General features: G+C 49.9%; 1 protein-coding gene across 2 annotated transcripts in view; it reads right to left on the bottom strand.

Moving 5' to 3' along the window:
* LOC125757937 (uncharacterized) overlaps nt 1–23,109 on the bottom strand; it is a 115,484-nt gene that overhangs the window by 88,050 nt on the left and 4,325 nt on the right. The window contains exon 2 of one of the 2 annotated variants that reach the window (XR_007415577.1): nt 22,375–22,463. The exons of the other annotated variant lie outside the window; for it this stretch is intronic. The gene's annotated coding sequence lies outside the window, so the exon portion shown is untranslated. Of the gene's footprint in view, nt 1–22,374; nt 22,464–23,109 lie in introns of those variants that run through there. 2 annotated transcript variants of the gene reach the window in all.

Here is a 23,109-nt window from a genome sequence, read left to right on the forward strand (position 1 = left end):
TGTGCACCGTCCCGACGTTGTCACTCCGCCTACCTTGAGCCCCCCCCCCCCCTCCGCCTACTACCGCCGCCCTGCTTCGAATAACCGTGGCCCAAATGCGTGAAGGACGCCTGATGGCAGGCCCATTTGCTTTCGATGTGAACGAGTGGGACACATTTCGCGTCATTGCCGAAGCATGTGGACCTCACCATCACGGTGAAGCTTCAACAACTTCAACTCATCAGCCCGTGCTTCTAAATAAGTACCGCCGCGCCGCGACGACTCAGCAAATTGCGCCCCGATCGCTACGACCACCGCCCAGTACAGCCGCTCGCCTTCACCACGGCGTAGAGTTTCTCAGTCCCCTCCGCCACGTCGTTCCCGTCCCCGTCCTACACCCGACGCTTTCCTTCGAGAAACTAACGGGTGCAGCTCCTGGAAGTGATGCTGCTGGTACACGCTGCCCTCAAATTCCTCTGTTGACGCTCCCTACCAATCAGAACCTGATCGATGTTGAAGTGGACGGTATACCTGCTACAGCTTTGGTTGACACTGGCGCCCATATTTCTGTTATGAGCTCTCATATTCGTGACCGTTTAAAGAAAGTCCTAACTCCAGCCCCTTCGCGCAGTGTTCCTGTTGCTGACGGCAGTGCAGCTACCGTCATTGGCGTCTGTACAGCGCGCGTTATATATTATTCCTCACGCCACGATACCGCTGGTTTTTCACCTTTCTTTCTTTTCTTTCGCCGCGACCCAACTTTACATTTTGACACCATCTTTCCGGCAGTCGTCGATGCGCCGACTGTATACGCCCGTGATGCTATCACCAGAGCTTGCAAAGCACGCGAAGTCACCCGTCAGCGCGTTTTAGCTTCGCAAGACCACCAGAGGCAGCGTTACGACGCACATAATCACGACGTTTCCTTTACTCTGGGTTCGCTTGTGCTGTTGTGGACCCCGGCTCGGCGTGTTCGACTTACTGAAAAACTGCTTTCCCAATACTCAGGCCCATACCGTGTATTGCGCCAGGTGACAGATTTCACCTACGAGACAGGCCCAATCGAGTCTACATCTGCCTCCGTTTCACTGCCTACAGACACTGCTCCTGTGTCCCGCCTTACGCTCTACCCCTGAGCAACGCCATAGAAAGCACCGAGACGGCGCTTCAACACCCGGGGGTCATGTTATAAGAATATGTTTCACACTGCCGAAGCAAGGAAGGCACCAAAGGAGACGACGTGATGTTGTTGTGTGGGGCACGCTCTCCGCCATCTTGTCTTACGCTTAAGCGTGGTGTAAATATATGGTAAATGCGCCTTGCTCCCGTGTGTGTCTTCAAGTAATAATATAGACAAGTTGTAGGACATGAAAATTTATGGCGTACCATTTTTTTTAAATACCAAAAGACACGTAATATTTGATATTAATCACCGACATTGAAGGCTCCGATATCGAAACTGAGTGCGCCGGGTGCGCAGAAAATGTGGCGGCTGCGTCACTGGAAGCTCACGTGATGAACTTCTAAAAGAGAATAAGACGCGCAAATTGGGCGAGTTCGTGAGGTTGCGTGGTAAAAATATCAGCGTTGATGTCGAAGATATGTTTTGATTCTCTTCCGCACGGTACACTCATGCAGTATGTTAAGGAATACATCGAAAATGACAATGACGAGCGCCTTTTTGAAGATGATTCCGATATCTCGGCAGGGTCATTTCTGGAACACCTGTCTTCCCTACCTAAACAATACATAGGTACATTGTCCCGGAAAAAGAAACATTTATGCAAAAGAAGGGCGTTTTTAGGTGCAATGGTGGCTCCCGTGCTGCGTAACATTTTTTTAGCAAAGTTGACAAGAGCGTAGAGGATGAATTAGCTGGTAATTATATCCGCATATTTAGGTACGTTGATGATTTCCTTGTCATTGTCAAGTCCATCGGGCCAGAAGCAGTGCAATATGTTCTTGATATTGCCACGTGCGTTTCTTATTATCATTTTTTCTGTATTCGGTTTTCGTCCACAAAGACTGTCAGCAACGCTCAGCGCAAACCGCGCCTCATTGTTCAAAGAGCTTCGCGATTATTGTTGATCGTTTTGTTAAGCTTGCGAGCAAGACGCGAACGCTCGAGCTTATTCTAGAACTTGCGCGACAACCAGCGATAACGCTCGAATATTCGACGACACATGTATAAATGCCGGTGCGCTTCACCGCTTGTGAGTTTTTCGATGCCCGAGGCTCTGTTCGCATCTATCAGTATATTGCTGTAGTTTGACTTTCAGTTTCCCGGCGACAAGTTCGGCCAAATAAAGAGTTTAATCCCGGACGCGCTGACTGCTGTCTTCGTAGACGTCACGACCACGTGACATATGGTGGAGGTGCTGCCCGATCCATGTACCGAACGCCCCCCTTCAGCCGTGAGCCAAGCCCACGCGGCGAAGACACCGACACCATCAGCGGCAGTCGAGCCAGCCGCAGACTGAAAGGACTAGCCCTCCAATACGGACCCCTACCGGATAAGACAAAAGCCACGGCGACAAAGACAACAGGAGCGATGACGGCCGCAGCGAACCCTGCCGCAATAGTGATGCAACCGCCCAGGGAGCCGCCGACTTTCCGCGGTCCGCCATGTGAAGACCCCGAAAGCTGGCTGGAGACGTTCGAAAGGGTCCCAACATTTAAAACTGGAACGCCGACGACAAGCTGCGCCACGTGTACTGCTACATGGACGAAGCAGCAAGGACATGGCTCGAGAACCGGGAGTCCACACTTCTAACCTGGGATATCTTTTGCAGTGCTTTTTTGGAGACGTTCACGAGCGTCGTCCGAAAGGAAAGGGCCGCAACCTTGCTGCAGACACGGGTTCAACTCCCGAACGAAAACGTGACCATCATCGCGGAAGAAATGACCCGGTTGTTCCGCCACGTTGACCCCAACATGCCTGAAGAGAAGAAGGTTCGTTTCCTCATGCAAGGAGTAAAGGAACAGCTTTTCGCTGGACTTACGAGGAATCCACCGAATACCGTAAAGGAATTCGTCTCAGAAGCCACGACCATCGAGAAGACGCTGGAAATGCGAACACGCCAGTACAACCGCCGCCTGATCCAAGGCAGCGCAGTGGTTCAGTCCATCGGCTCCAACGATGTGCGCGAGACCATAAGGGCAGTAGTGCGCGAAGAACTTCGCCGAATGTTCCCGTCGTGCCAGCCTCAAGGTGCCTCAGTCATAGACATCGTTCGAGAGGAAATCCAGCAGTCACTGGGCATCCCCGAATCAGCGCAGCCGCAGCTGCTAGCAATGAGCTACGCTGCTGCAGCCCGACACAACTCCCTCGCTCCTCGTCCACGTCAAGACGCCGTGCCGCCACAGCAGTATCGCCGCCAGGCACCCCCGCCGCCACCACCGACGTCATACGGCCCGCCAGCTGGCCAGCGATACACGCCGAGGAAGACCGACGTTTGGCGCGCCCCCGACCACCGCCCACTCTGCTACCATTGCGGAGAAGCTGGCCACACCTACCGCCGGTGGCAGTACTGACAGATGAAATTGCGTGGGTTCGTTATTGACGCGCCGCGTCCACAGCGGGGAGAACGACCACGCGACATTGCCGACCATCTGGCAGGAGCGCAGTGGACCCTCCGAGGACCTTCCTGATCGCAGTCGCCAGGCCGCTACGCCTCTCCCCAACGCCGACCATAGACTGGCCCAACCCTGGGCCGGTCACCTAGCCCGTTTCCGGAAAACTAAGGGCAGCAACCGATGGAGGTGCGGTTGCTGTACGACGGAGTACCGAAGATCCTCCGCCGCCGATGCCGACGCCGCGAGGAAATCTAAATAACATGCCGCAAGCCGAACGGTGCCCTGACGTCGAAACTTTGCGACCAGGAGAAGACCTGACGACGCAACGCAGAAGCAGCCGAACAAACCCACGTAGCCGTGACCCGACGCCACGACCTAACTTGAACGCGAGACGACGAACTAGCGACCTCGACGTTCTTATCGTTGGCCACACCGTCACAGCTCTCATCGACACCGGAACCGACTATTCCGTCGTCAGTGGGCCATTCGCCACCAAGCTGAAGAAAGTAAAGACCGCTTGGAGCGGACCCGAAATCCGAACAGCGGGAGGCCACCTGATAACGCCGATTGGTGTCCGCCCGGCGAGAGTCATCATCAATAACCGGACGTATCCTGCGAGCTTTGTAATCCTACAGAACTACTCCAGGGATGCGGTACTTGGAATGGACTTCCTAAGTGACCACGGCGCCGTCATCGACCTGAGGTCTGTGTCGATAACACTAACCTCTGACAAAGCGCTCCCGCCCCACGCGACGCTAGGGGACCATGCATTGAATGTGATAGAAGAGCAGGTGACCGTTCCGCCGCGCTCCAGCGCCATTATTTCTGTCGGCACCGAAAGACCCGCGAAGCTAATTAAACCACTACCACACAGCAGTGTAATGTATACAACTACGTGAAGGCAGTACAAAACTTGAGGGCGTCATCGAGGGCGATCAGCACCTGCTCCTGAACCGTCAAATTTGTGTCGCAAGAGGTATAGCCGCGCTGCGTGACGGTAAAGGTAGTGCTGACAAACTTCAGCCACGAATATAGGCACCTCAACATTGGCACGACGGTCGCCTACATCGACGAATGTGCGGCCGCCAGCAATGCTTTCGTCCTATTCGATTCTGCCGAACCTGCTTCGACGAATCGATGTCACGAACCAGATTTTGACGTCAACCCGAGCCTTGCGAAGGTCAAGCAAGACCAGCTCAAAACCCTGCTCTTGCAATACAAGGACTGCTTCTCGTCATCAAGAATTCGACAGACCTCAGTCGCGAAACATCGCGTCATAACACAAGAAAGTGCCCGACCAATCCATCAGAGCCCATACCGAGTTTCGACGCGAGAACGCGAGGCCGTCGTCGAAGATGATGTCGTCAACGAAATGCTACGCGATGACATCATCCAGCCGTCCAAGAGTCCGTGGGCGTGAACTGTGATGTTAGTGAGGAAGAAGGATGGAACCCTACGTTTCTGCGACGATTATCGTCGCCTGAACAAAATCGCGAAAAAATACGAGTAGCCTTGCCCATGTATAGACGACGCCCTGGATCGACTCCACAACGTGAAGTCCTTTTCTTCGATGAACCTCAAGACCGGCTACTGGCAAATCGAAGTCGACGAGAGAGACCGAGAAAAGGCTGCCTTCATAACACCGCACGGCCTGTTCGAGTTCAAGGTCATGCCCTTCGGTCTTTGCTCGGCACCTGCGACTTTCCAAAGAGTGATGGATACAGTATTAGCTGGCTTGAAGTGGCAAACTTGCCTTGTTCACTTGGACGACGTCGTTGTGTTTTCCTCAAACTTCGACGAACACCTCCAGCTAGGGGCGTAGCCAGGTAGGGGGGTTGGGGGGGGTTCAACCCCCCCCCCCCGAAAATTTTCAATTTTGCGTGCCCCTATATACGCGCACACATACAAACGCACGCATGAACTTACATAAAGCATGGTTGAACCCCCCCCCCCCCCGAAAAAAATTTCTGGCTACGCCCCTGAAGTCTATCTAAAGAGCACATAACCTGGAAACAACCTCACAACAGCTAGCTAAAGCTCGGCAATGACCTAGAAGCAGCCTAAAAACAACATTGCTAAGAGCCTGGCAGCCACCTAGCAGGAACCTAGAATCACCTAGCTAAAAGACTAGCAACTGCCTAGAAACAACCTAGCATCACCTAGATGAAGCCTGGAAACAACCTAGAAGTAACCTAGGTAAAACGTCAAAATCTAGCTAAAGCCTACAAATAACCTAGCACCCCCTAGCTAAAGCCTAGCAACAAACTTGAAGCAACAGAGAAACAACCTAGCATCACCTGGCTAAAGCCTGCAACGACCTACAAGCACCCAGATTACACTTCAGAATCATCCAACTTCACTGTTTCAAGCCTTGCACGACTTAGTGCAAGCTTCGCCATTTTTTTTATTTCTTCTTTTTCTTTCTTTTCGTATCGTGTATGTCTTTTTGTACCTGTTTATTTCCCGTTCTTCGTTTCTATCTCTTTCTCGCTCTTGCTATCTTTATTTCTCTTTCTTTTCTTTCTCTTTTTGCCTTGCTCTACTTTTTAAATATTTTCGTGTCTGTTTCTTTCTATATATTTATCTGTCTTTCTGAGTAGTTGTCGGTCTGTCTAGCTTTTTACGTCTTTATTTCTCTCCATTTTTTTCTGCCTGTTTCTTTCTATCGCTTTCTTACTATCTCTTTTTTCCTCTATCGCTCTCTTTCACGTGCTCCGCTTTGCTGAGCAGAGCTTTCGCTTAACGCTGTCAACTGCTTACTCGGTACTGAGGCTTGCCCAATTCCTGTGGCGAATACCCAAATCTGGTTTTCTGGAGACAATACTGTATTTGCGGCCGACGCAACAAGCTCCGTTGTTAAAAAAGATGGTTGATGCCTCCGTCACAGGAATCGGAATAACTCGAAAGTAAAGTGTGCCCTTACAGAAGTAACTGAATGTTTACTGTACATTGATATAACAGAGTTGGAACAATGTATATTCATGTCTGGCAGCTATAGCGCCGTTTAACGTGGATGTACCCACTTTGATGATTGGTGGTACATCGCCATCGCGACGACTAACGTCCATGTTAAATGATAGTTAAACAAACCCTTGTGGTTGCTGTAGTAGTTAACGGTGAAAGCGTAATCAAAGAACGAGGTGTGATAGCCAGAAGAGCGTCGCATATTGGACGCATAACTTGGTCGCCATTCCGCGGCATGTTAAAATGTGGTTGAAAACCACGGCCGGACTAGCGGGAAACGCAAAGCGCGTCGTGCCGCCCCGGTAGCCCGGCCGCGATTTTTCTCGGGGCGAGCGCGTGAGCGGTGAACGCGGTGTTACAGCCAGGTGAGGCAGGCGCGCGTCGCCGAGCTATTTTTGGTTTCGATTAGCGTGATGCTATGAGCGAGGCCGACGCTTTTACGACGCTTGCGCTAAGGTCGCCACCTCGCGGTGTGTTAAGGCATTGACAAAATTGAACTTCTATTGAGAACGCGCCGAATGCGATGGACGTGTAACGCGTTGCAGGTGCTATTCGCGGAGGCCACAGTAATGACGAATTACATTACTTTACCGCTCCCAAAGGGCAACACCACCCCGCCGACCGGGAGAGTGCTAGATATGAAAGGCGCGTTTCTAAAGCCTCTAGTGTCTGTGACCGTGGTGCAGTGGATCGCGTGGCCGGCATGTGTCGTTGCGAACCGAGGGGTCGTCGGTTCGACGCCCGTTGACGGAACTTTTTTTCTTTGCCATCTGATAGTGTAAATTTTTTCGACGACATTTCCGTGACGGAAATACGTCACTGAAGTCTTGGTGGACCCCGGCATAAAACACTTTCGTGTTAAAAAAACTCCAACATAAAACAACTCGTGATTTTTTCCCCGTTGCACGAGCGATATTATGGCCGAAGTTGTACCGGTCAGATTGCACGAGCGATATTATAGCCGAAGTTGTACCCGTCAGATGAGAACTCGTGCCCGAACAAGCTGCCCGATGTGACGCGCCATTGGTCGCAACCCACGCCGGCGGCGGTGGCATTGATGAGCGGTAGCTTCCCAGCCTCCCAGTGCGTTGAATATCCATCTTCGTTGTCACCCATTCTGGCGGGGTGACCCCGGGCGTTGCGGTGACGGAGCAGCAGAGTGAAGCTGGAGCATATGCGTTCTCGTGGCAGCATTACTTTGGCGGTGACCTCCTGCAGGTGGCAAACACAGCGGGGTAAATTTAAAAGATGGACTTTGGTTAGGGGTCGTCCTAAAAGGAAAGGCACAATTTCAGACACCACGAGATGAAGACAACAAGACGAGAGCATTTCGTGACGTCAAAAATTGCGCCTTTCGTCTGAAGATGCTCCACTAACTAGACCAGCAAGAAATACATGAGGGAGCAGTTTCCCAAGAAGACAACGTTGTCAAGACGGCAGAGCGATTATCAGTGATGACGCCGAAGTTGGGACAGACCTAGTGAAATTTTATAAATACAAGTAAATAAAACCTGACAGTTTAGTACTAAAGGCAATGCATTGATAGTAATACCAATACGTTAGACAATTATGATAGGCAAGAATTATTAGTTGATCGTTCCTCTATACATTAGTAGGTTCTTTTAATACATTAAGTGAAAATCTTGGTGCCAAGTTGGGCAGTCAAACAAGAATAGACGAGACTCATTTGTCGCGAATAGTGGCTTTCAGGATGCTGCTGCTATCAACAGCGCCAACATGTGAGCAAGCGCACAGCGTTGCCTATTTCTTGGCTGATGAAATGCGCCCTCCAGGAGACGCTTTCTGCACCTACACGTCTTCCCTCCTCCTTCACCGAGACTTGTGTCATTCTCCACTACAGCGCGCGCATCTGTTCATGTTCTGTTCCACGGCAGAAGGAGAATAAGGCAAAAAGAAGGATGTAGCAGAAATGCTTGCAAGCTTTTAAAAAAATTGCAGTGACTTAGCTCGGCTATGCCGGGATATGCGTAGCGTTAGCAAAGGTTCAGCTGATTATTCCTAACTTTCCAGATTGTCTAGGATTAGCTTGATTGTCATGCTTACTGCTGCTCCAATGACACACACACGGTATACGTATTATGAGGCACATGCATATTTATTTTTGCTCAAAGTCAGGCTGCTTCTCTATTGCCACAAAGACGGCTCGGTGGTCAGTGAAGTAACACGCTGCCGTCTCTATGGCCCCAACACAGTAACCGCTAAATGCCAGGCAACTACTTCGGGATCCGATGAGATAAGCTTCTCGGCTCTTCTGCGCCGTCGAGCAGCATTTGGGCTCTACTTCTCCATGGCGTTACCCACCTGGAAACGCCAGTCAGAGGCGCTATCAAGCGGCCGCGGCGCAGTGTCAGACGGCGGCAGCACAGCGATGGCGAATGCTGCGCGCGCGCTCGCGCAACTGTGTCTACGACGTCACTCCTCTCGAATGCGGCGCAGACCAGCAGCGGCGAGCCGCGCGCGGCGTTGTCGGAGAGCGCGTAAGATGCCAGCTCCGGTGACCCACCTGTGTGACATCACTGATCCTCGCGCATGCGCAGCACGGCTCACGACGCTCCACGCGAAATCGGCTCCGGCTAGGCAAGTGTAGCTGACGCTACAAAACACAGCTCCACTCACGTGAAACCTGGAGTGGTGCGAAGCGCCGGTGTTTCCCACAAGAAACACCGGTGGAACGTCTGTAGCAACGAGAAGGCAGCGTCCTCTCCTTGCTACAGGCAGCGTCGCAGACAGCGTCTATCGCAGAAACAGAGCTTTTCCTGAGCCAGCGCACCGTCTTATTTGCCACTTGCTTAACTGTGACGGTCGACGACAGCAGGCACCGTGACGGCCTACGAAGAGTGGAGACGCGGATAGCCCGAGTGCGTAAGGTGCTTCACACCTAAACCACTGTTGATAGCCATCGCACCAAGCGACATTCAGTGTCTTCTTGTCTCAAGTCTTTTCCTCGCGCAAAGAAAAGCCTATTCAAGATTTAAACCCACACTGATGCTCTGGTGAGCTGTATTTCCAGCGGATGTTGTCGGTTTATCGGTGACCTTCTTTAAGTTTGTCTGCAAAACTTTGGGCTCGTTCATTTCAAGATCGTCATGAGAAAGGCAACTATATTTTCTCGCCAACTGGAAAGAAGACGGGGAAGCGTGTCCTTTCAAGCGTACATGCCGCACAGCACACTAAACATTTTTACACCTTAAGGGCGTAAATCGGTTTGTCGCCAGACGGACACCCTTAGGGTGTTATTGACTACACCCTTCAATTAGGGTGTTAATTTACCAACCTGGAGAAAGGGTGTTCAGCAAAAATTCTATGGGGGGTTAGGGTGTTAGCTTGTATTAACACCCTTTTGTATGGGTGTTGGAAAGGTGTACACCATTCATTTAGCGCCATGTAATGGCCGAAACAGAAGTTTCAGGTGGTCACAAAAGGCATCATGCATGTTTTTCTGCGGATGTCATTAATTCGGGGTGTACTACCGAGCCTCTTTCCTTTGCACAAACGAGTCTTCATATTGGTTCAGCAAAGGTCGTGTTTGCATAAGGAAGGCTCGGTTGGAAAGACACCCCGAATTAGTGAAATCTTCAGTGATCCATGCGTAAGGCTCGTGTGCTCATCTGAAGCTTCAAATTCAGTCATCACCCACGTGTGCTGCATATCATGAAATGAAATCAGAAGTTGTACACATATATAAATATGTATATACAACATCATGTACCAGCATATGTACAAAGCAATGCTTAATTAATATGACTTCCACATCCAGTCACACTGGTCTGCAAGATATAACGCTTCATTTTCAAAAAAATCTAAAATATTTATTGTATGCTGTGATACAGAAAGGTATGAAAAATTGGGAAAAACAGACCTGGGTAATGATCAAACTTTTTTTACGTACAAACATAAGCTAATCGAACCTGCCAATGAGGGTGCCTGATACTTGAAAATGATTTGTTTGGGTATGAAAAAGAAATTTGAAATAATGTAAAGTTCAGTTTTTATGGCTTTCATAAAAAAACACAATGCGAACGTTAACGAAGGCGATACCAAAATGCGAATTGCAAAACAGTAACTGAATCCTACTATGCATTTTTAAAACATCGCATTGTATTAAAAAGCCATTGTGAAAAGCAGGCCCGTAGCAAGGAATTTTTTTCGAGCCCGGGGGGGGGGGGGGTGGGGGGGAGTGGGAAGGAGGCGCTTGCTGAAAGCCCGGAAAAACACCCATTTTCATATTTTTTTTCGGTCCAACATCCCCGTGCATCAGAATGTCAGGAGAGGAGGGGGGACTTGGCCCCTTCTGCCTCCTGGCTAAAAAGTATATGTGATGCTTCGATACGGAATATAATAGAGAGGACGAAATAGTATTCCTAAAATACAACTTTGCTTAAAAATAGTTTCGAGCCAGAACTTTATTTCATTGTAAATATGTTGTATGAGTAGGTTGATTCCCTCAATTGAGATCTCTGTACCAGCATTTCAACACTATATCACTTGTAAAATATATTCTAACATCAACGCACAACTACAATATAAAAAAATCCCTTCAACTGCGGGGAGTTGTACAGTAAAACGATAGTTTTACATTACTATACCAGTGTTCAAAGTTATGCTTTATGGTTTTCTGAAAATTCAGCACTGGAAAGGCTATGAAAACCACCTTTGCAGACATGTATCCAGGGGGACACAAAGCGAAACAATTGTAATCGTTGTCAGCCACCAAATTAACTAAAACTGAATAATGAACTTTTTAGTGACTGCAGCAAGCGGGCACGTTTGTACTGAAAAATTGGGAGCAGTCCCTTTTCTACACAGTTCCACTAGGAAGAATTCCAGCATGTCTGTGCTCGAGATATCTCGCTGCAAAGTTTGATGGCGGGTTGCATAATTACGCATGCAGGGCGGTGTGGACCGGCGCAATCTTCCTCAGTGATGTCACGAGCAGTAATTGCTTGCTTTCGCCAGCCGCTAGTTAGAGCGTGGGGAGAGGCGGGGTCTTTGCGCCAGCGCTCACCGTCTTGCATGTGTAATAATGCAAATCGCAATGAAATTCTGCAGCAAGATATCTCGCAGCACAGACATGCTAGAAGAATTCTTCCAAATGGAACTGCGTAGAAAAGCGACCGCCTCCCACTATTCAGTACAAAAAGGCCCGCTTGCTGCAGTCACTAAGAAGTAGTTCATTCAGTCATAGGTAATTGGGCTGCTGACAGCAATAATTATTGTCTCACTGTGACCCCACAGATACATAACTTATCAGCAAATGTGAATATAAAGTAACTCCCGGTGCTGAAATAAAAAAACCAATAAAGCTGACTTCCGAACACCCTGTATTATGCTCTTGATGAAGTGAAAAATCAACCCAAAATCAATCAAGAGCACAACTAAACTATAGCCCAAGTGAATATGAGTCACCAAATATTAAATTTCTCGCATAATGTTGCAGTAATGCAAGTTTAACGCCTCTTTCAAGGGGTACAAATTACTGAAATTATTGTGCAAACATTACTAGAGGTGACAGGTGATGAAGCTTGGGTTTCTTCGTACTGCGCTGCTTTTAAAGAAAACCTATATACACAGGCACAGAAAGACATAACAGCGCTCTGCTGCTCTGTCCATAAGTGTATCAGTGCGTGTATCACATTCTGTGCTCTGATTTGCAGTGATACTAATGCAGCACCATTACAGTTCTTAAAGCAGAACATGTCGTGATTGTTGCACATACTTTTCAAGGGAACGAGTTTCGCCACAGAGCGCAAGATTAACATCAGACTTAAAATTCACCAGCACGAAATTTACCTAGCAATTAAAATAATGAAGTCCTTATTACGATGTCTTGAATAGTAAAAAAATCTAAAACACTCTTACTGTGCTCGAAAACTAACAACATACGTTTGCAATATATAAACACTAAAAATATAATTCAAGCAAACAGATGCCGAAAATTGCCCGTTGTACTAACAATTGTAAAACTGAAACGGGCGCTTTCATTCAGCAAGCCGTTTCACCGTCCTTAGCAGTAGATGTTCATGTTTGACCTCGAGATAGGGGAAATCCGCAAAACCACAGGTAGATGCACTTCGAACCACTGGAACACCACTGCCCAGTTGATGCAACGTATGGCACCTATGAAATACCCCTGTCAGTAGATGGAGCACAAGGGATTGTAAGAATGTCACCCTGCATCGAAAAATAAAGGCATTGTGAGTGCGTACTGCATATGCACCTTGTACTACACGTAAACCCGATTGTAAACACGTTTCCGCTATTTATTGTATCTTTGTGAGTTTGCGCACTAATACAATGTGAATACACACCTACTTCCCCAGACCCGTTCGCTACAGTATATTGTTCATTAATGTCCTGTACACTGCAGAAAATTGACTGCCAGTGTGATGACATCCATAATCAGTTGCGCAGAGAACAAACGGCAAAGGGAACAAAGCTGACGCTACGGGCGCTACTGGTCTCCCTGTGCATTAGAAAAAAAAGTCGCACACAGTGGTGAAGCTTTTCTACAGCTGCTTCTGTTTTACGAGCTGGAAAAAATTGTTTATATGGAGCACCTACTAGCTCTGTGATCAACCTAGGCGAACTATTGTGCTATAGCAACTTTCATATACGCAACAAATGAAAACAACCGACAAATATTAATAATAATAAGTAATAACTTCTTTATTAAGCGAAGGAAGGTTGATTTAATTGCCTGTTAGCTTCATTTGGCTCTGTCTAACAAGAAACTAGCCCTCGAACAACCACGTTCCTTTAATAACAATTGTAGTTGTGTGCTTGATCGGTAGTACATAGGTGTGTGCAAGTATTCGGAATATCGAATATGAATCGAATATTTCCCTTATACAATAATATTAGCATATTGGACTAAAAAATGCGAAATAGAGCTTTTCCGAATATTCGGACAAATTCGAACAAATGAACACTTTTGTGTCCTACGCATTCTTGTTTTTCAAGATGTCACTAACACGTAATCGTTTTAAGCCTGCTAAGGTTAAAACGTAATTGCGACGAATCGCCAACCAAGACTATGCCCTGTCGTAGTGGTTGGCCATATGCCTACCGGTTGGCGCATGCCGCGATCACGATTTGTCACGGAAAGATTAACCGCGCCCCTCAACTCGGGTAATGGCCGACGCCACGCAAAAGGTCTTTCGTCCTTTGGGAAAGCGAAAGGCCTATCAATAAGTCTGACTTCAGCGCCAAATCATGCGGCGACGCCGTTACAGATAAACACCCGAAAGCATGAAAAAAAAAATTACACCATCTCCCGCTAAAGGGGACCATGAGGCGATGCGAAGCCGGAGAACTTGCACGATCGCGTTCCGTCGGCGTTCGTTGGGCATGCTACCGACCTCGGCCTCGTCGCAAAGGCACCCAGAGAGCCAGAAACCCTCTCCTCAAAACCCGCTTCTGAAGCCGGCAAGCAGCAGCAATCGGGAGGAATGCTGTAGACAGCAGGACAGAAATTGGTCGCATATCTGCGTGCTTGCCGCCGAAATGTTGCCGAAAGATGATTAACGCTACGTGAGATATGGGTACCATCTGGCAATACGTCGGGAAACACGAGTTTGTGCACATGGCCTCCGAGATAACGGGCGCGCGGCGGGTTTCGTGCCCGCCATCTCGGAGGCCATTTTGTGCAGAGGGCACGGAGGAGGTTCTTTCCTTTCTCCGTGGTAGAGGGCGTTCGTCTGCGTGCATATTGCATTTTCAGCGCAGGCGCTTTGTCAACGCAGCTTAAGAAACTAGGGTCTTTAGAATTACGTATCTATGTATTTTCTATCAAAGGAACACACCACCTAATACTTACCTAGTGATGTTGCGCCTCAGATTTGCATAATGTTTGCTTTTTGATCGACAATGTACAAAAGTATGAACCTAGTCAGCAGTACAAGATGGCTGGCCCTTCGGCAAGTCGTTCAACTTTGGCCGGGTGGCTGAATCGGGTGATAGACAGACAAACCTAAATTTCTGCGTCCACGCACTACTCCTTTCTTCGTTCCAGGATCCGTTGCCGCCAGAACCTCGGGTCTTTCAAGCAAGTGACCGCGTGAGGGCGGCACGCGGGTCGTCACCATGCCCCCACCCAAGGAACATTTCTTCAACGTCCGCACCCCACACCGGGGACGCCGGTGGACGAGGTGATCGACGCCATGGAAGCACTGGTTGGCATCCAGGAGATTTACAGCATTCAGCACCACGGCGGATTCGACTTCCAGGTCGGCGTCAACTCGATTCGAGCAGTTCTAGTCCTATTTGAAACTGGTGGTCTCCGCTTTGGAACCAGAGTAGTCCCCCCCTCGTCCCGGTGGCAGGACAGTTCGCAAGCGTCACGTGTCTATACCTGTCTTGCTACGTTCCCGACAATGAGGTCGTCGCCAGTTTGAAGTCATTCGGAACCACACTAAGAATTAAAGAGGCCAGGTATAAAGACCGCCCAGTATGCGTACGGGAACCAGGTATACCAAGATGGACATGCGGCTTGAAAACCCGCTCCCGAACTTTGCGCGAGTGGGAGGTCATAGAGCGACTTCTGAGTACCGCGGCGTACGTCGCCTTTGCCGCCGCTGCAACCTAGAAGGCCACATTAAGGCCCAATGCGACACCTCGCACTGCGCCAGGTACGGAGTCTTCGGACACCGCACAGACACGTGCACTAATCTGTGCCGACGTTGCGGCGGAACCCACGCCAGCGTCGACTGCACCGCGAGGAAGACTTACAGTATGGCGGCAGCGATGGACGTCGACGAGTTCCCGACACTCGGCAAGGCACCTGCTACCGGCCAGACACAGAGGCGGTCGACCACTCTGCGCCCGCCGAAGCGACCGAAACCGAGCGATGCCGAAGACTGGCCGGAACCACACGAGACCCCGGAAAAAACGCCGGCGCAAGCTACGGCCATTACGGCACTGGAGGGGCAAGCAGGAGACAGACAAGCAGACGTGCAGACGCCAGCGAGCATGCGCAGAGGTGAGCGGCGGGAGGGGGAAGGCAGCCATGCTGAGCGCAACGAAGCGACGCTGCCGCCGAGGTAGAAAGGGCTGCAGACAGCGGCGAGTGAGGGGAACACAGGGAGCAAGGCGCAAGAAGCGCGAGGGGCGACGACGAAGGAGAGGACGACACCGCCAGCGCTGTCAGTTGGGCCAGCGTCGAAGACGCGGTCGCTGGGGAGAGCGACCTCGGGGGAGGTCAAGGTGACGGGAAGGAAGACCGCCCCGAGGCGGGCAAAGGGTCGCAAGGAGAGCGGAGACTGAACCTCAAGGGGAAGACCGGGCCGGCAGCCAGTGCCGCGGCACGAGGTGCATGGTGGAATAAGAAAGAAGATGACGACGACGCGCCGCACAGCTGCGAGGTTCTACAGCACGTAAACGACAAGTACCCCGGCAGCTTAACCGAACGGGAGAAGTCCGAGAAGGCGCCAGGAAGCGAAGAGGCGCCGAAATACAGCAAGACGTCCAACTCTAGCCGGCAGCATCCGCCGCCCGAGCCCGCGCCACAGTATGGCGGCGCCTCGCAACAGCGTGGCCGGGAGGGAGCTCAACATGGCTTCCAACATGGCGAAGCGGGAGGGAGGCCGAACTGAGAAGGAAAGATGGTGGCGGCCAAGTTGGAAGCCCGGAAAGCAGCGGCAACACCGTCGTCAGACGAGCTTGAAACCGGCGAACCCGTCATTGACGAGCACGCAACGACACCCTCGGACTCTCCGCACTGCACTCAGCAGCAAACGTTCCCGATGCCGGCAGGCGTCGGCCGAGGGCGGCACAACCGTAGCCGTGACCCCGAGGCTGCCCGCGGTGGAAACCGCTCCCAGCCGCTCAAGTCTTTGAGCTTGGGCACAGACACGCAACCCGGCGAGAAACGCCCGCAATGGAGTACCAAAAAGGCACGAGGAGACGTCACAGGGCGCCTCAGAGAGCGCACGTCGGGGAGCGAGCACGAGGAGGCGACGACGAAGCAACGTCCGAGCAAACAACCGGTGGCATATGAGATGGATACAGACAGCGACTTTTATTGATAGGTGGGCGCCTTCCATGCTTTCCCCGCCATCATGCGCGTCCGCGGCTGCCCTCATTAACGAGGCGCCGCAGAACTGACATCATCCCCAGCAATGTGTAGGCATCTATTATGCACTTCTTCCTCATCTCTGTATTATTGTAATCATCATCACGCGTTTGCCTTTCATCATCATCGTCTTCGGGTGTGTGCTCTTGATCATCGTGGCCGTGGCGCTTGTTCACTCTCGACGTCGCGACCAAATAAACCTCGTTACGACTGAGACGTCATAAATGTGCTAGTTGCCCCCAGACTTTGCAATAACTGTTACGTGGCTCTTGGGTATTTGAATAATTTTTCCAGTTAACCGCAACGTGTGCTGAAAGAGTTTAGCGCTCTTAGTGAGTCAAGATTATCCGTGAACATGTGTCCGATCCCCCCTCCCCCTTTTTTTTTTGACAGTATTTTCCTTTGCGGCTTGGATGCCGTCGAAGTTTATCTGTTTGCCCGCGTCGTGAGAGTGCCGTTTTCTCGTCGGCTTATCGCCGGCACAAGGTTGCTATGGTTCGCTCTGTGCGTGTGGTGTTTTTTTTCTTCCTTGCATTGGTCCCGATAATCTGTCTAAAGTACTTATTGCATTTCGGCATTTATTGCCCTTGAGTACATTCTTGGCGGGTTGTTTGGGAGTATGGATGTGTTCATTCGCCCGCCACTGTTGAAAATGTGTGCTGTAGGTGCACAGCTGAGCAAGGCTACCATAGTCATTTGTCCGAACTTGTACGGCAGCATGCCGATGATTCTCTGTAGTCCAGCTACTTAGCAACACGTAACCCGCGCAAGATAAGCGCGGTTTCGTTTTTTCTTCGTTACAGCGACTGTCACAAAAGATCCATTGCTCTGCTGCGCACCGGGATTAAGTTAAAGAAGTGTTCCTTATGCCGCGCAAATGATATATGTATCTCATGTCCTATGCGCCGGAGCGGTCACCTGCCTTCTTAGGCGTTGACGATAGGCAGTTGGTCGTTTCTGCTGCGCACGAGTTTAGTGTGCATTTTCTAATAGGAGCTGCATGTAAAGTGTTATTTAGTTGTGCAGGGGCCAACTGCCCAAAGAAGTAAAAATGAAACTCCGCACTCATGCCCTTTTTTTTTCTCGTCTCGAGGGAGACATAGAATAGTGACCTGTGAGCGCAATATGCGCAGAATTGTCTTTCAAGGCCTTAGTCGGGCAGCCATATTTGTGGAATGGCATACTGCCCAAACGTAGGAGTGCTTTATGTATCGTATCTTGTGTACACATAGTCTAAGTGGTCGAAGAGTTTTTGTAGTGCTCAGCTGAGAACATGCCATTTTGCAGATGTGGTGGGTTTTTAGAGTAATCCAGGACGCCGTAGTTAGGCCAATTTATTTTGGCCACATAGGTTGGCATAATTATTTTACAGGGGTAGCAGAGGCAAAAAAAATCAGTTTTACTCCGGCTTGCTCTTTCCTTTTTCTCCGGCAAATGACATTGTCTCTTACATGTACAACGTCGTGATAGGTCACTGGGAGACAGAATTGTTTCTGTTGGATGGTGTTGGATGAGGAAGAATTCCTCAAACGCTGGTCTTGTGCTTTTGTGAATGTTACTAACAGAGTTGTAACCCCACCTTCTCTAGAGTGTGTGCAAGAACGCTGAGTATGATAATGTGAAATATTGAAGGTTAATCTGTTGTGGAACTCATGCAAATGTGGAACCGAATTATGTGTGGAACCCACTGTATGTATAATAATGTGGTGTACAATAAAATTCCTTTTAAGTTCCCCTAGACAGACTATCGTCTTTAAAACCCGTTCGCACCTCCACAGCAGGAGAGTGAGACAAGCAGCCGCGCCTCAGACGTACCCCCCCCCCCCCCCCCCCCCTGGAAGCACACCGCGCCACCCTCCTGCCCCCCACCCACTCTCCTGCGGGCAGCAGCCCAGAGGAAACCCGCTTGGCCGGTTCGCCTCCTGCGCATATGTAGTGTGAGTGCGGACTAGCCCACTGCAGAGCATACCCCCGAGCAAGAGATGCTTCGCATCTAAAACGCGGTTACGGCCATCTATGTACTTGCCAGAACGGCACAGCCCTATCACCATAATAAAGTGAAGCCATCTGCCACAGCGCTGTTGTATGCGTGCTGCACGGCTTAAGTAGGTGACGAGCCAAACGCCTCTGGCCGCCATTGGCTGCCGCCTTCGTTCCTTGTGATGGGCCGCGAAGTGCGCGTCCGTCGCGGAAACTAAAACAGCTGGCCCTCGCGGCGTCGACCCAACAAGATACTTTCCACACCCGCGGCACCTGCGCTCTGATAGGAGAGGTGCGGGTACGAAGAATATTCTACAACAGGGAGTCGGCAACATGAGGCCCGCGGGGTAGTATTATGTGGCCCCCGACACAATGTCAGGACCTCTTCCCCCCTCCTCTTTTCACTACCTATCTGAAGGCCGACATGGCAGTTTTGACCTTAAATGGGGTTTGACAAGAATAAAAATTGGTTGCAGTTGGCATTACAACGATTGTGTGCAAATTGCAACCTCAGGAGGTGCGTGCTAAACACAAACGCGATTTCTATTCCAGTGTTGTATATTATTGTTCGTTCCACGAATTCTTTCGCTTTGACTGCAAACCGTCCATAACGCTGAGTACATGGGCCGTCAAAATAAGTTGCTGGCGTTGCGCCGCGCGCGATAAAGGCCCAAAGGGGAGGATCAGCTGGTTGGCAACACGTGAAAACTCACGTGCCAAAAATCACGATGTGTGCTTGTGTGTGTGGGAAGCGACACCCGAAACAGCACAATGCAGAGAAAACACGAACAAGCAGCGGCAGCGAGTGTTTCGTTTACTTAAGTTTTTTCAGATTTTTCTTGTTCCGTGTGCAGCTTAACACGGGCGTTATGAGTCCCCAAGTAGCCCAGCTGTCGACCCTGTTGCATTATATAATTTGGGTAGGTGTCCCGCCGCACTGTGCGAGCTCAGGCAGACATTCACTCACATCCGAGTATTACACACACGCTTTGAGGTAGTGACAAAATGGCTGTGCGCCGCGGTCCACAGCTGAATGTAACATGAAGCGTGTAACAGCCGCTGCCCGACACCGCGGACGGCTCACTTTCGACGCCGAAACGCTTCGCTTCACGAAGACAGAGAACAAGGCGCGGTTTCGAAGCGCGGCCGGTGCGACAGCAAACAACGAAAGGACGAAAGAGTCCAGAACAGCGCGTACTGCGCCTGCGCGAAGTTCGTCGCAGGTGGCAGCGACCGCCAAGCTTCCATGTTACATTTAGCAGTGAATTTCTCACACTAAATACAATAACACAAGACATAAACGCCAGCCACCACAACATAACAGAAAAAAAGCAGGTACTGGCCTGGTACATTCGTGGTGACAAGATCCCATACCGCCAACAATGGCGTCACAATGGCATGGCTGAATCTCGACGTATCCATTTTCAACAGCGTATAGCCACTTTACCTGAAAAGTCGCATGGCTAACGCACAACGTAGGGGCGACATCTTAGATCACACCACGCGCACATCAGTCAGAGCTGCACAACATATAAGTTATCACCTCGCTGCACGCGAACAAAACCTAACTATTCGCAATGCCCGCGAGCTATAGGTGGCTCGCAGTGCAATTCAAGATGGCGCCCGGAGGAGGTTCCACCCGTTTGTTAGCATAGGAACAAATAGGACGTGCGGACGTACGGCCCGTGCCTTTCACCGGATGAAGTCATGAGCTGCACCGAAATGCATATGAGACCAAAACACTTTCCCAAACCATGGAAAGTGCTAAGTGCTCGTCACCTAATTATTTGCTGCGGAGTGAAAGGTTGTATTTCAGCACCGTTACTATGTGCATCAACGATGCTTTGCAAAATCCTGTGCGTGGTACAGAAAACTGCATGAACTAGTATTGACGTACGAACTGAACGGCACTCCGAGATAGTACATACCGAGCCTGCCTGACGGATTTGCCGCAGTAGTAGGCCGCCAGCGAGTAGCGGCATCGCTGCTGCACGGGACCGCATGTTTGACGTGGAAATGGTTTGCAAACATATTACGCTGTCGTCATTACTTGCGCAATCAGGAACGCGGAGTTACTTCTTCAACGGAACACAAGCACTTAACATCCCATTCAGTAGCGCTTGTGTCACAGCCATGCTCGGACTCTATCCGTGTGCCATTCACTTCGCTCGCATGTTGCAGGTTCAATCAGCACGATCGAAACATGAATATTGAAAAGAATGCACGCGTATGCTTTACGCAACGTCGAAGAATTCGATCGTTGCGAAAAAAATTGGAATGGCTTATCTCGGCTATGCCACGATATACGTAGCGTTAGCAAAGGTTCAGCTGAATATTCTTAGCTTTCCAGATTTTGTAGGATTATTAGCCTTCTTCTGTTCATTCTTCGTAGGCTGAAGCGCTAATTGCCAGGCGACTACTTCGGGATCCGATGAGATAAGCTTCTCGGCTCTTCTGCGCCGTCGAGCAGCATTTGCGCTCTCCTTCTCCATGGCGTTACCCACCTGAAAACCCCAGTCAAATGCGCTATCAAGCGGCCCCAGCGCAGTGTCAGACGGCGACTGCACAGCGAAGGCGAATAGCTGCGCGCGCGCCGGCGCCACTGTGACTATGGCTACGACGTCACTTCTGTTGAATATGGCGCAGACCAGCAGCGGCGAGCCGCGCGCGGCGGTGGCGGAGTCTGCGCGCGCGCATGCGCCAGCGTGCACTCTAAAAAGTAAAGGAGGAAATGGGGGGTCGAGGTTACTCCTTTAGGGGAGTAACTAACCTGCCACACCCATTACTCCTTTTTAGGGGTAACTGCGACGGGACGAACCGTTACTCCCCGTAGAAGTTGCTCCTTCAGGGAGTAACTGACTGGAGCAACGGATGCTCTTTGTGAAAACTCCCACGGGAGCAACGGTTACTCTTTCTCGATACTCCTCAAAGGAGGAACGGATAGTCTTTTTCGATACTCCCACGAGAGGGACGGTTACTCTTCTTCAATACCCCCAAGGGAGCGACAGTTACTCTTTTCGATTACTCCTCTAGAGAGCCGCCGTTGCTCCTTTCCTAAACTCCTAAAGGGAGGAACGGATGCTCTTGGTCAATACTCCTATGGGAGTGACACTTGCTCCTTACAAATACTCCCGAGGGAGGAAAAGATAGTCTTCTTCAATACTCCCATTGGAGCGACGGTTTCTCTTTACAAAGAGGAATGGATGCTCTCTGTCAATACTCCCACGGGAGCAATGCTTGCTCTTTCTGAACACCTAAATGGAGTAACACTTACTCTTTCCCATTAGTCCCGCAGGGAGGAATGTATATTATCTCTCAATACCCCCATGGGAGCGACATTTACTCTTTCACAACATTCCTCATCGGAGCAGCATGCAGTTATAATCATCCTCAATGCCTCTCGATGGAGTAATATTTGCTTGTATTGAGTGCTCCTCAAGAAACCAGCAGTCCAGCTCTCCCATCGGCAAATGAAAAAAAGTTTTGAGGAACATGATTTTCATCGGGTTGCGCCAAGTCTGACACAAATGCTCCAGGAGAGGGTAGAAATCCAGATCTATTTGTGCGAAAAATACTTTATTGAAATCAGTCTGGCTGTTCACTGGCTCAAGATGGTTAGAGCCACACGGACGAGTGACGTCGGCCGCAAGACGCTCTGAACTTTCAGAACTTGACACAGGAGATCGAAGGTCCGCTGAGCTTTCTTGCCGAAAACAATGTTCAGCGCCCAGTATAGCGCGATTTGTGTAGCAATGGCTGCCAAAAGGCCAGTCTCCTTGATATCAAGGCCCTCCAGGCGCATAGTAAATTCCCTTGAAGTCAACAAGCTTCCATTGTATGTCACTGTCGGCACATGATGCGTCTTGATGGGGTCCTACAAAAAAAAGGCACATTTTAACACAACGCTTGTTGCATCATTATTACAACAGCTGCTTCATGTAGCAACAGATAAAACCTAAAGCTTTACGACACACTGACAAATAAATGAAATTGCAACTTATTCGCAAAACATGATTCGACACTGGAAGGAACATTCTTAACAAGTCAAAGCATTTTCAGTAAGGCTACAGGTTTATCCACAGGTTAGAGACTGGTCTCGTTTACACGGAAGCCAATTAATTGGTTCTGAAAAAAAAAACAGAGGCCTTTGCTGTTTGCAGGCAGCACTCATGCTAGGATACTTTATAAAGTAGAACCCTGCTGATACATTTTTCAAGGCCATGTGCAAAAAGAATGTAGGAGCCAGGAAATGGGAAAAAAAGTAAAAGTGAGAGTCGTAGTGAAATGCACAATCATATCTCAGTGGTTATTGATGAAAAAAAAAAGTGCAGCGTTGGCTCCTGTACCTTTTTTCCATCTGATCAGCACAATGCGAGCAAATTCATTGTGGTAGGTGGGAGTTGAGCTGTTAGAATCAATTATCGACTTGAGAGACTTACTTTCCTGCACTAATTATAGATACCCATTGTGCCACGTGGCTCCTGCCATGATAACTTGAGTGTACATTTTTTCCGAATAAA

Source organism: Rhipicephalus sanguineus, chromosome 3, assembly GCF_013339695.2.
Source record: "Rhipicephalus sanguineus isolate Rsan-2018 chromosome 3, BIME_Rsan_1.4, whole genome shotgun sequence".
NCBI lineage: Eukaryota > Metazoa > Arthropoda > Arachnida > Ixodida > Ixodidae > Rhipicephalus > Rhipicephalus sanguineus.